This window comes from Grus americana, chromosome 12 (genome assembly GCF_028858705.1).
Source record: "Grus americana isolate bGruAme1 chromosome 12, bGruAme1.mat, whole genome shotgun sequence".
Taxonomy (NCBI): domain Eukaryota; kingdom Metazoa; phylum Chordata; class Aves; order Gruiformes; family Gruidae; genus Grus; species Grus americana.
Window position 1 is genome coordinate 834,557 of NC_072863.1, and position 12,612 is coordinate 847,168.

The window sequence follows — 12,612 nt, forward strand, 5'->3', positions numbered from 1 at the left end:
GAGCTGCGTGTCACGGACCGGCTCCGCTCTCCCATGGGCGCTGGGCAGGTTGGTGTCAGCTGCGTGTGCAACGCACGCCCAGCTCTGCTCTCGGCCAGGCACGGGCAGCGCCTGCCTTTGTCACGGCAGTTGATCTGGCTGCTGTGGGACTGGATCGCTTGGATGAAATTGTTAGTCCGGGGCCATTACCGGGCTTGTTCATCCATCTAACAGTCACAGCCTGCTGCCTTGCTCCCAGCCCGGGAAGTGGGATGCTGAGCTCAGCAGAACAGCCGCGGTTCAGTGTTATAATACAGAAATACGCTCATCAGCTGGAGAAATGGCCTCCGGAGGACAGGGCTGAGCAGAGGAGGCAGATGTGAAGCTGATCTCTCTTTCCCTAAGTCAGCAGCGTCTTCCCACCCATCTGCCCATCCTCACCCTCCTGCCGAAGGGGCAGGCAGGATTCCCTCCCTCCCTCCCAAACCTGAGCACGCCGGGGCCAGCAGCAGCATTGTGCCCGAACCGCAGGTGGTTCCAGGCAAAGCTCTGAAGCTTCAGAGCAAAACTCAGAGCAGCCTTTGAAACATCCCTGGTCTGTGGGTGCAATGTCTGGGGCTGCCCAGCATCTCCCCCCTCTCCTACCAACGCCTCAGCAGCCAGCGACAGGCATGGGCTCCGCTCCTGGCTTTGGAGGAGGTGGAGGATGGACCCTCCGCAGCAGCAGCCTGCGCCGACGGCCCTTCTGCACAACTGACTTCAGACGGACCAAAAACCCTGCGGGAACGGGGCGCTGCTGGTGAGACATGAAGGGTGCATCAGACCGGGACGATGTCTGCAGCCAGGCAGGATGCTGGAAGCGCGCATTTCAGTCCTGATTAAATCCCGCAGCCCTCTGTGGTTGTCCGGACGAAGCCTGCGCCGCCTGTGCGGTGCAGCAGTCACATCGACAGGCACAATGGTTTCAGCATCCCTGCCAAATGGACGGCATCTGGTTCAAGGACAAGAAGGAAACTGAGGCATCTTTACTGCCTGACCCTGGGGTGGCAGAACTTTTTTGGTAAACGTGTTCATTTATAAATAAGAGAAAATGCTGCGAACTCGCGCAGCGCTGCAGCGATGCCCTTGACGGGCACGGCTCCCCTGGGGCTGGGCTCCCCTGGGGCTGGGCTCCCCTGCAGCCAGCCTGCAGAAGGACTTGCCACGTGTCCCGCAGGACAGCGAGCGGTCCCAGCAGGCAGCAGGGCTCCCGAGGGATCAGCCCACTTACACAGATCATCCATCCGCAGCTTCCAGCGCGGAGGCACCTCGGCGGGTCCCTGCATTCCTCTTGTGTCCCCGGATCTAAGCCTCCAGACGGAAAGGAGATGGAGAAGAGGGCAAATCGGAGAAAATACAACTTTAACTGGTGCTTCGAAAGGTGAAAAAAGGAACCTGGGCAAAGTTCAATCCCATCATCAGCCGTATTAACAGCGAAGAGGAGCTAGAGGCAGTGAACTTGAAAACACCTTCCTCTAAAAAACTCATTTATTAGCTGGCAGAAGAGGACAGTGAGGAAGAAGGCCACAGGTTTGAGAGCCTGCCAAGTAACAAGCAAACGGGCAGGAGAAACCTCTCCCTGCTGAACTGTAAGAAAACACAGTAATAATTAACAATGCACACATTTGTACATGATCTTCCCCCTGGACAGTCCATCCACACACACATCGCCTTGTTCGCTTCTCTAATATGGACCAGTTAACAGCTCCCAGAAACAACTGTGTGTCAGGTAAGTGGAAATTAATGATTTCACGTGAAACTGCAAAGGGACAATCGGAGGCAGCATCCGATACCCCTGGGAACAGGGGCAGCGAGGAGAGGACCGCTCCTTTCTCTGCAAAGCTGGTCTGGGATGAAATACCGTGACCTGCAGTTGCTCTGAGTCACCTGTAAATAATCCCTGCTCCCTCCTGCCCTAAAAAGACACAGTGCCCTGCACTTTCCCTCCCACACGTCGCCTGTCCTCCAGCAGGCATCTCTGGATTTGCCTCGCCTGGCTACCACAGCGGCTGCTGCCGCCGTCCGTTCCCCAAACCTGGAGGCTGCACTGCTTTGGAAAGCCTGTCGTGAAAATAAAAAAGATACCGAGAAGAGTAGAAAGTGGGTTTTGTGGTGATATCTAGATTATTATTTTTTTAAATTTTCTTCTTCTTTATCATCTTTGAAAGCACAGAAGAGAAATGGGAGTGGAGCAGCAGGTCCACGCACAGAGATGTGGAGCTGCCCTGCCCTTCCTTGCTGCCCGGAGCAAAGAGGGGCCATATCCAGCCCAGCAGCCTCAGCCAAGTCCTCCCTGGGCTGAGCAGCAGCACTGCTGCCCCCACTGCTGCTCCCCAAAGCTACGGGAAACGTGGACTCAGCCTCTGCTGCCTCTCTCCTGGTGCAGTCACCTGCACATCTGGGCAGATGCCCCACAGCTCGCACCACTTCAGCTCCGTCTCTTTTTCTACGAGCAACGGATGATACTCCTGGAAGTGCCGAGGGAGGTGCGCACATACGCTGGGCAGGGGTTTCCTCCCTGCACAAGCAAGACGACAATTTTTGCCAGTCCTTGCTAGAGTGACTGAAAGCTGCATCACCGCCAGAGCGCAGCCAGCCCCTGTAAGCGGGAGCCCGAGGTGCCGCTGCCTGCTGCTGCGTGACTGGGAATTACAGCATCTTCCCCATCGGCAGCCCTCCCCGGCTGGGGCTGAGGAGCAATAACGAAGGCTTGTGTAAAACCTCATTTTCCCATGGCTGAGTAAGAAGCAATTGCTGTCCCCCATTTTGCAGGTGGGGACACTAAAGTCCAGAGGAGAAAGCGTCAGAGACGACATTCCACCGTGGGAAAATGCCACCGGAGGAGGGCAGGGAACAGCTCGGCAGGAGCCCCATAACTCTGCGATCAAAGGAAAGCTGCGAGATGGACAAGAGAAGCTGAGTATTGAGGGGATAGGGGGACTAGCAACAGCAAGGACTTTTGGATGATGCCTGTTTTTCTCTAGCCATGCTGCAAATACTTCATGCTTCAGCCACATGGCAGTAGCGAAAGCAACAGCACGTGGACTGGGGAAAGGTGCTCAGAGGATGCTCCAGCTCTCCTTTTAGTGACAGCCAACATGTCATTAGTCCCATGACTTTTTAAATAGGAGGACAATGTCCCGCAGATCCTGTGCTGTCGTTGCAGAAGGCATAAAAGAGGAGCACATCCTCCCAGTGCCCTCAGGACTGCTGCGGTCAGCGCCAGGACTCTTTCCGAGGGCGCTCCTGAGGCACATCTACAGTAATGACAGATGTTACCCTGCTCGCAGGCGCAATTCATTTTTGTGACATCCTATTTTTGCTAGGGGCCATGATAAATGCAATCCATTCCTGTTTTTAAGAAAGGAACATCACCGTGTCACCTCGTAAAGGTAACGTGTGCTGTCATAAGAATTGTCAGATGACAGGCTCCTAACGTGCTGCCGGTGTGAGCCCAGTCTTTTATCTCTGGCACTGGCAGCTTTATCGTGCTGGCGGAAGAGGCCCGATTTCCACAGTGCCGCTAGAAGAGGCCATTCCTCCTCGGGTGCTCTCCAGAGAGGTGCTGCTGCCCCTGGACACCAGCTTGGAGCGGGTGGCATTTCAGCTTCCTTCTATTCCTGCGCACGCTGCAAAGCGCGGTCATGATGCCCCACCATCACATCCTTTACAACCTGTGCAGCCAGCACAGGCTCATTCAAACTGTCCTCAGCTGCTAAAAGCCCCCTACGTTTTGCCCACATCACATTCTCTGCTGCTCCTGTAATAGCTCAACCTCTTTATGCTCTCCTGTCTCTCTTTAGTATAATATTTGTCTTGCCAGAGCCCCTTCTGCTCTGCCAGACCTGGACTGGTACCGATAACCCCTTGGCTTTCCCAGCACTTAGGAGCTCCATTTCCACATTGTCCTTTCTCTCTTTCCTTCATGCAAAGGTTTTACTCCCAGCAAGTTTGTGGGGAAGGGGCAATGCCAAACGATGCGAGGGTGGGCTCTACCTCCAAGCCAAATAAGAGCCGGGGCCACTCGGGCAGCGACGTGTCTCTAACCGCGTTTTCTCTTTCCCCCGAGCCCACCTGGAGGCTGGAATGAAGCGTCTCTCCCATTTTCTCCGCATTATTCCAGCAAATGCCTTTGCACTCTAAGCCACCCTGCTATTAAAGGCCTTTCTGGGTGATTTTCTGTAATCGGGGCCTTATACCAAGAGCCCCGGGGCATCAGAGGAGAGGGATCATCCCTGCGCCACACAGTGCTTTTCTACAGAGGCTTTGCCCCTTGCTCTTAGCTGCCTAAACGAACGCAAGCTTTGCTCGCATCGCTCCCTCTCACTGCAGGAGTCGCGGGGGCAAGAAGAGCCCAGGATAAGGAGTCGGGGTCCCGCTGAGCCTGCTCTCCTGGCCGCTGTGGTCCCCTGCGGGTCTCCCCTTCCAGGCAGGGCGGAGGGATGTGCTGGGCTGGCAGGAGCTCAGCTGGGGAGCAGCAGCCCTCAGCTGGCACCGGGTGCTTGGGGAGGCTGGCTCCAGAGCCCGGGCTTGTGTCCTGCACCCACCGGCACCTGCCACTGATGGGTTTGGGGGGCTGGGGGCAGATACTCCTGCTGCAAACAGCCAGAGGATTTTGCTTGGCTGCAATTGCACAGCCCAGGGACAGACAGGAGATATCCCTCCTTGCCTCTACTCCCCCAACACCCCTGTTCCCTCTCCTCTCAGCGTTTCTTCCCAAACTGTCCAGGATTTTTACTGTCTAATTCTATCAATCATCAAACCCCTGTTTATCACTCAGTGTAGGCTTATCACTTTAATTATTTTACCTGTATAACCAGAAAACCCTAACAGCATCACAAATTCTAGCTCTGACTGCAATTTCTCTATAAAACAAAGCACCTGCCCGTAAACCCCACTTCTCCCAGAAACCATCTCCAGCAATACCAGCCCTGACTCCACATGCAAAAGCAGTGTTAACAATAATAATCAAATGTTTAGCAAACATCATTAGAACTAACTTGCCAACGAGCAGAAATAATTATCAGATAATTGCTTTATGGACAGCCAAGCAGGGAAATTAGGAATAGTATTTTCTCCATGTTAAACAGGGAAACACAAGTAGGGAAACACAAAGAGGGACGCAAGGAGCTGCTTAGGGCTGCGCAAAGGGGGGGCTCCGGGGAGAGGTGCCCGCTCTGATTTACACCCACCCGCCGCTGCCCTTGCCGAAGCCGGACCTGGGGCCACAGCCAGCCGCGCTGGCCTTGCTGCAGCCGTGGTGCTCTGCCCGGTGCTCTGCCCGGCACCGCTCCCGCGTCCCTGGGCCAGCACCCCGACACCCACCCGGGCTGCTCCCGGGCGCCTCGGGGGTTTTATAGCACGGACCCTCCGCACGCCCCAGGCTCCAGAGAGAAACCACCCAGCTGCTGGTACATGAACCCCCCCACTCGCTAACAGCGAGCCGGGGTTACCGTAACCCCCGGGCTCGGCGCAGGCTCCCGCGGGCGGGCAGTGCCACCTAGGGGCGGCGGGACCGGGGTGTTGGGGGGGAGTCTTGGGGGCTGCTGGTAGCGGATTATGCAAATGAGAACATCCGCTTTAATAGCTTTCCAAGATTTTTAGTCAAATTTAATTACCTTCCTTCTTCCCCCTCTCTTTGCCTATCCCTGATCAAATTAAAACAAACAACCCCCAGCAGAGTGTTTGTGACAGGAATCGTGTTTGAGACTAATTAAAACCTGATGATCGCCACCGAGATGAGCCTGGCAGACGTCTGTGTCAGGCGGCACGGAGGACACACGGCACGCCTGGCGTCCGGTGCTCCCAACGGCATCCACCGGCAGCTAATTAGCTGCACGCTGCTGATCCTTCGTAGTGCCGCATCTTCCTGCCCGAGCTGCCGGCCGGTGGGGAGGGAGCTGGAGGGGGAACGTGTGGGTCTCAATTAGCTTCAGCAATAATTTAATGGACTAATTAATAAACCCATGTGGCATCTTCTCTAGGATGCTGCTGAGCCTGGCAGGGCAAGGTCTGCAGCAGGGTGAGGTGCTGGCGGGCTCTGCCATCTGCCTTTGAACAGGGAAAGCTGGGGACCGGAGAGCCAGCTTGCTCGAACACCCTGACCACACGCCCGTGAGCAGAAGCTGGTCTGTCGCCTTTAGCTACACGGCCCTCAGCACACGACCGCGTAGCCTGGCCCTGGGCAGCTCTCCCTGTCCCTGCCCAGCATGGGCTCCTCAGTCCTGCCCCAGCTTCCCCTCTCCCAGAAACCTCCAGGTTTGACCTTGGTGAGGAACAACCCCAGCTATCTCCTCTCGGGGTGATGTTATGCACGCCCCGGCAAAGCTCTGCCACCCTGGCTGCAGCATCCCCTGTGGTCCCCGGTCCCTACCCCACTGCAGCCCCACTGTACCCAGCAGCTGGGCACAGCCTGCCGTGGGAGCAGCAGCTCAGCAACTCCCGTCCCCAGGTACAAATCACTGCGTGTCTGTGCACAGAGCTGCTCAGAACAGGTTTTGAGCCCTGGATCGTGATGTCTCAGCAACCTGCCTGGTGAGGAGTGGCCTGGGGGAGCTCTTAACATCTGCCTGTCATCGCATTTGCTAATGGAGAATTAGGGCAGAAGATTCAGGGGTGGATTTTGGAAAGGCAGCTCCTGAGCTTTTGCAGGTCAGGCATCTGCCAGCAAGAAAGCGCAGGGCCAAAACCCCTCCCTGCACTCATTTCCTCATCCTGCCCACTGCCCACCTCCCTCCCTGGAGCCCAGGGGCTGGGCAGGAGGCTGCCTCGTCACCCTGACTGCAGGCAGCATCGTCTCCTTAAACCCCTGTTCTTGAAATGAGTGCTGCCTCTGCCTGAATCGCAGCTCTGTGCAGTGCTCCTGTGGGTTTTCTGCTGGCGCAGGGGCCACAGGTCCTCAGGTCTGACGTCTGGGGCACCGTCCGTGTTCCCTGCCTGCTGCCTGGGGAGCAGTTATCCTCTGAGCTCGGCGGGCGGCGAGCAGGGAGTGGTGTTGGTCTGCCCAGGCCGGGCTTTCCCCTTCGGGGGAGATCTCCATGTCCGGGGCACCAGGGTGCACGCACACGTGCTGTGGGAGTGGGGCCAGGGCCGCCCCACGGTTCCCCTTCCCCTCGGTTCCCAGACATCTCCACGCTGTTTCGTTTGCACACACGGCTCCATAGCTCCCTCCTGGCACACCCTGCTTTGCACAACTGCAGAGGGCCCCAGCACCTCTTCAGCCAGCCACGCCAGCCAGCCCCGGCCCAGCCACACCACCTTTGTCTTTTAGGAAACAAGTTAAAATGATTCTGGTGAAGTCTTTCCTCCAGCCTTTGCCCATGGCAGTTTTGGAAGGACTGGGAGCCTTCCTCTGTCTCGTCTGCCCTGGCTTCCAGCAGTGTTGCTGTACTTCTTTCGTACAGTACCGCTGCCTGCCTGTTCTCCTGAACAGCTATTAATTGGCCTGAGCGAAGGAAAAAGCACCTTCTGAACCTGCAGCGGATTATTTTTTCCCTTGGAGGACAGTTGCTCTTTCCCCATTGTTTCCAGTACCTGCGTGCCCTCGATGTGCTCCCCAACACCCGGTCCCACCAGCTGCGCGTGGACAGCCGGCGAGGGGACGACAACCAGCCATCGCCACCAGAAATAAAGACGTTCGCAGGCGTCGCGTGGCCGAGCGGTGAGGGGGAGCGAGCCGTGTGTGAACCGCCCGTGACCCAAACCCTCGGCAGCCTTTCCCCATCCTCGGGGATGTCCTTGTTAAGGCATCAATGAAGTTACTGAATTATTCCTCTTTCATATTGTTGCAAATCAATGGGTCCTGGCGGTGTCATATACAAAAGGCTGGTTTCAGTATTTTAGTTGGGAGAGTCCTCAAGGGGAGCTGGGCTCATTAATTAAATACATTTAATCAATCTGGCCTACAAGGGCACTGGTTATTTATTCATCAGAGGCTGCACAGTGCAAACCGGGTGATCTGAAAGGCAGTAAATAAACATGTAAATGAAAAGCTGAGACAGCAGAGCTTACTTGTGCCTGGGAGATTTCAGAGCCGGGTCAGATAACATAGGATCATACGCTTAATTTAACAAAATCCAATAAAAAGTGTACCTGCAACAAACGACCCCCCAGGGACGGGGGACCAGCGGCAGCTGAAGCCTCGGGTCTGGGGTCCGGGCAGGCGGCTGTGACGGGCCCAGCCCCACGCAAGCTGGGGACAGTGGGGAGAAGGGAACAGCAGTGCTCCGTGCCCGGGCTCGCACCGGGCAGAGCGGAGCCCTGAGGATGGGTACTGCTAAAGCGCGGCCTTGGCTTCCTGCAGGTTTATCTGCTCACCTGCCTCCTCGCTGAAGAACTTGCAGCACATGTTCCTGCGAAGTTAATTACAACGACAGCCTTTCAGGAACTGCAGAGAAGAGGACGATTGTGGCTGATGGGAGTGAAAACAAAGGAGGGTGAATATGTCACTTTTCAGCTCGTTCTTTGCAGAATTGTTCTCTGCTCTTCTGAGAAATGCCGTGGGAGCCGAGCTGGCGGGGAAGCAGAGAAGCTGCCTCCACGGCTGCGTGAGCCCCGGTTGTGCCATTGTTGGAAACTAGAGTGATTTCGGTATCGTCTCGGATGCAAAGACTTGCAAATTAGCGCTGAATAAAACATCGATGGTCCGAGTAGGGCATTTCCGAATGCTCGATCCAACGGGTTTGTCTCCCAGTTTGGAAGGGCTGATACATTCCTTCTCCCGATTCACCCCCAAGAAGAGGGATTAACCTCCACTGCTCTGGGATTACCAGAGAGCGCTCCTAGAGCAAAGATGGGCTGTTCCTGAGCTCTGAGGGCAGCGGGGCAACGCCTTGCCGGCAGCCTCTGGGGGCTTTAACCCGCCCCTTGGGGTGCTCCTGCCTGCAGGCTTCTGCTGGCTCTGGGCAACGCCTGCGTCAGCCCTGGCTGTCACTGACGGCACAGCGAAATACATGGGTGGGGGGGTGCGGGGGGGGGTGTGTGTGTTGGGTGTGACCACCTGAGGGAAAGCGTATTCAGAGCCCTTGGGTGCGGATAAGGGTCTGCTGGGGAGGGCACGGCTCTGTTTGGAGTGCAGGAGGCAGCTCCTGTGCAGGGAGCACGGGAGGAAGATGAGGTGCCGCCTTCCCTGGCGTGCCCGAGCGAACAGAGATGCTCTCACACATCTGCGGGTGGTGAGGAAGAGAGGTCCGGGGTGGCTGGATGAGGAGGATGAGGAAAACCTGCCGGAAAGTGAGTACGGGAAGAAGAGGTGAGGAAGAGTGTGGCAGGGGCACAACTGTGTGGAGACAAGCAGAGAGCAGCTCAGGCTGGGTTCTCTGGATTTGGGGATGGGCTCCCCCAAAGCACAGCAGTGTTTGGAGCTGCGGTTTTGCTCCCAGCCGAATTTGGCGCCTCAGGGTGACGCGCGGAGGGAGGGAGGGAGCTCCCTGGGAGACAGCAAGGGCAGGGGGATAAGAAGTTTTTGGCAATACTGTGGGTGGTCTGAAGAGCCAGACTTTGCAGGGAAAAAGGTAATTCAAAGTGCGGATGAGTATTGAGGTTGTCCGAGCGTAGGGAGGGGCACCGGATTAGCCTGTTAATCATAATAAATGAATATGCAAAGCTGGGGAGAAGGGTTTTTCCCACCGCAGCTCCCTTTCTCCGTGAGAACTCGGCTGACTCGGATGTCACCCCGCCACCGAGCTATTTCCCCGAAGTCCCCAGACACCTGTAGCCGGGACAAACTTTTGCAAACGGGTGTTTTTCCCGCATTTCGTGGGTGCCCTGCCCACCGACTGCCCCTCGAGGAATAAAAAGCCTTTGGGACTGCTGCTGTAGAGGTGAGCGGCTGGGGAGATCGGGGAGGTGACCCCAGCCTCCTCCTCCTCCTCCTGCAGTCCAAGATCAGGCAGCATGGCAGAGCTCACTGCCCGCTCCCTCCCCAGCTCAGGTCCTCCGGCACAGCAGCAGCACCAACAGCCCTGTCCTCAGGCAATTCGGGACGGGTCCCTGCAGAGCTGGGGCAGGGCGCTGACCCCCCTTTGCCCGGGGGGGGGTGGGGGGGCTGAGGCCAGACCTGTCCGAGACCCCCCTGGCTCTGCCAGCTCCTGCATCCCCCCTGGGCCAGGGAGGTTTCTGTGGTACCCGGGGTTTCCCCTCCCATTTTCTTGGAAGCTTGAAATGGAAAACTAATGTGAAGAATATAAACTGTTAAATAGTTTCAACCGTAAAGAAAGAAAAAGGGTTCAGTTCCAGGTTTTGGCCTAATCTAGTATTTTTCCAAGCTGTTTTCTACCCTTGTGTCCCAGACTCCCAGTGATTCACAACGACCTCATTACTTTTGAGTTAATACAACAAACTTGGCTGCTAGTTGGTGGTTTATTAATACTGAACTCATTCCCATGAAGATGTGTCCTATCTAGAAAGAAAATGCCTTTATCATGTGTCCCAAGTTTCTGGCCAACCCATTCAGTCTCCAAGCTTGCCTGGTGTAAGTGCAAAAGCAAGAGAAACAATAAATGCAATCTTTTGCACATTTCTCCTCTGAGGATCTCAAAGCACAAACACACCTCTGTGAAAGATACCCTGGGCAGGGGACGTGGAGGAGTCGGTCCATCCATCTGTGACACACCGTGAAGCATGGGCACGGTGCAACACCTGCTACGACAGCACAGTGCAGCAGTCCCACTACAGAGATGAACAAAACACATTCCCTAACGCAGAGCATTCCTGAAATACCTGAACAGAAAATCCATGCGCTTGGAAATGAAAGCATTTGTCCTTTAGCTGTCTTCACTGTTAGCTGAAGGAGCGTGCATCTTCTCCAGGGGCTGCATGTGGGAAGACAGATGGTGAGAGTAACTCTAGTTGTCAGTCCCTGGGGATGTGCAGAGGAATCAGTATTTGGCATCTGATTTAGCTCTGCTGCCTCCTTGAGTCACCACTGTCCCAGGCACTGAAAGACATATGGGCTTCTGAGACAGTTAAATTAAACCTTACTAAACAGAGGGGTACGTGATCACCCCCTCCCAAATGTCAGCTGGCAGCTTGTAATGAAGACCCAATGAATCTGTGCTCACTGCCTTGAATTAGAATGTCTTCCTGCGTCCCCTCTGCAGGTCAGAATTAAACTGGCCCGGGAGAGGAGGACGGCTCTGAAACCCGCAGGAGAACCCGTGCAGGCAGAGCTGGGGCCAGCGGGCAGGAACGGGCACGGACAGGCCTCTTTGGCTTCTGAAAGAGGGGGAGCCTTTCGGGAGCACCCTCTTTGCAAACAGTTGGGCTGCCTTGCCAAAGCAGAAATGCCTGTGGTGGGTGCTCACTGCAGGGAGGGGACCTGCTCACCTCCAGGTGGGACCACAGGTGGTTCCTCACCTCTGCTGTACCTCAGCATCATACCTAGTGGCAAAATTTCTCTCTCCCTTCATGCTTATGATGACTGAGGCTTGCCAGATCCCCGACTGGCTCCTAGCTGCTTCTCACTCTTGTCAGGGTGGTTTGGCTTCCCACGCCAGCTCTGCTGTTCATGGGACAAACGCCTACTTTCAGGTGCAGGCACGACCCCTCTCCTTGCAGGAGCAGGCTCCAAGAGGGCTGACAGCATGGCCCAGCCTGCTCCCACCCACCTTTCCCCCGTGGGGTGCGGGCTCATGCCTGGGGAGTCCCCCCGAGGAAGCGTCCAGGGAAGGGATGCAATGCCTGCACCCTGGGTGGCAGCGAGCAGCAGAGCTGGCATTCCTGGGGAGCCCGGCTTAGGGGACTGCTTTGTTAGCTGGGCAGGGGGACACCTGAGGAGCAGAAACACCAGAGGAGGAGGAGGAGGCAGACATTCCAGGACAATCCACATCTGTAAGGAAACAGAGTGGGGTCCAAGGCTGTAATACATCCCAGATGAGGCTGGGGAAAGTGCTCTAGCAGAGCATGAGTCATTGCAAGCAGAGGGGAGAGCAACAGTGCTTTGATAAGAGGCAAAGCAACTTTACTTGGCTATTTAATCTTCATTCGCTGACTGTGCCAACTGAGAGCCTTGCACAAGGGTCCCCTGGGGACCCCGGCATTCAAACCCCTCCCTTGGCTGCTGGGCCAGTCATTGCATCCTTCCTGGGCATGTGGCCGTGGGGCTCTGGTGCCCACAGGCTTCTCAGAGCGTGGGGCAGGGAGAGACGACAGCTGCCGGCAGGGCTGGGCCTGGCTGAGGCCAGCTCTGGAGCCCTCCAGAAGGTCCTGTTCTCAACACAGGTAGGACCCACCTCATCCACAGATGCCAGGTTGGCATGAGCCCCAAAGCTTATGTCTTTGAAGATGATGATGTGCCCCCTCCAGCCTTCTCTCTTGAGTAAATCTCCCCCAGCGGTTCCGCATTTCCTTCTGGTCCTTCTCATCGTTCTTCTCTGGCCTTCTTCCCCATCTGTCTCCAATCGCTATGCCCCAAATTGCTCTTCTGACACATCTCCTGGGCAAAGTGGAGGACAGCCTATACTCCACGTGTCTCAAAAATGCCGCTGGTGTCTAGGCACCTCAGGCAACCTTTGACTTTCTCTCTCAGGGTGGCACGGTGGAGGTTCGCTGCAGTTCTCAGAGCCTGCTGTGCCAGTCAGTCCCCCTCCTCTTTCT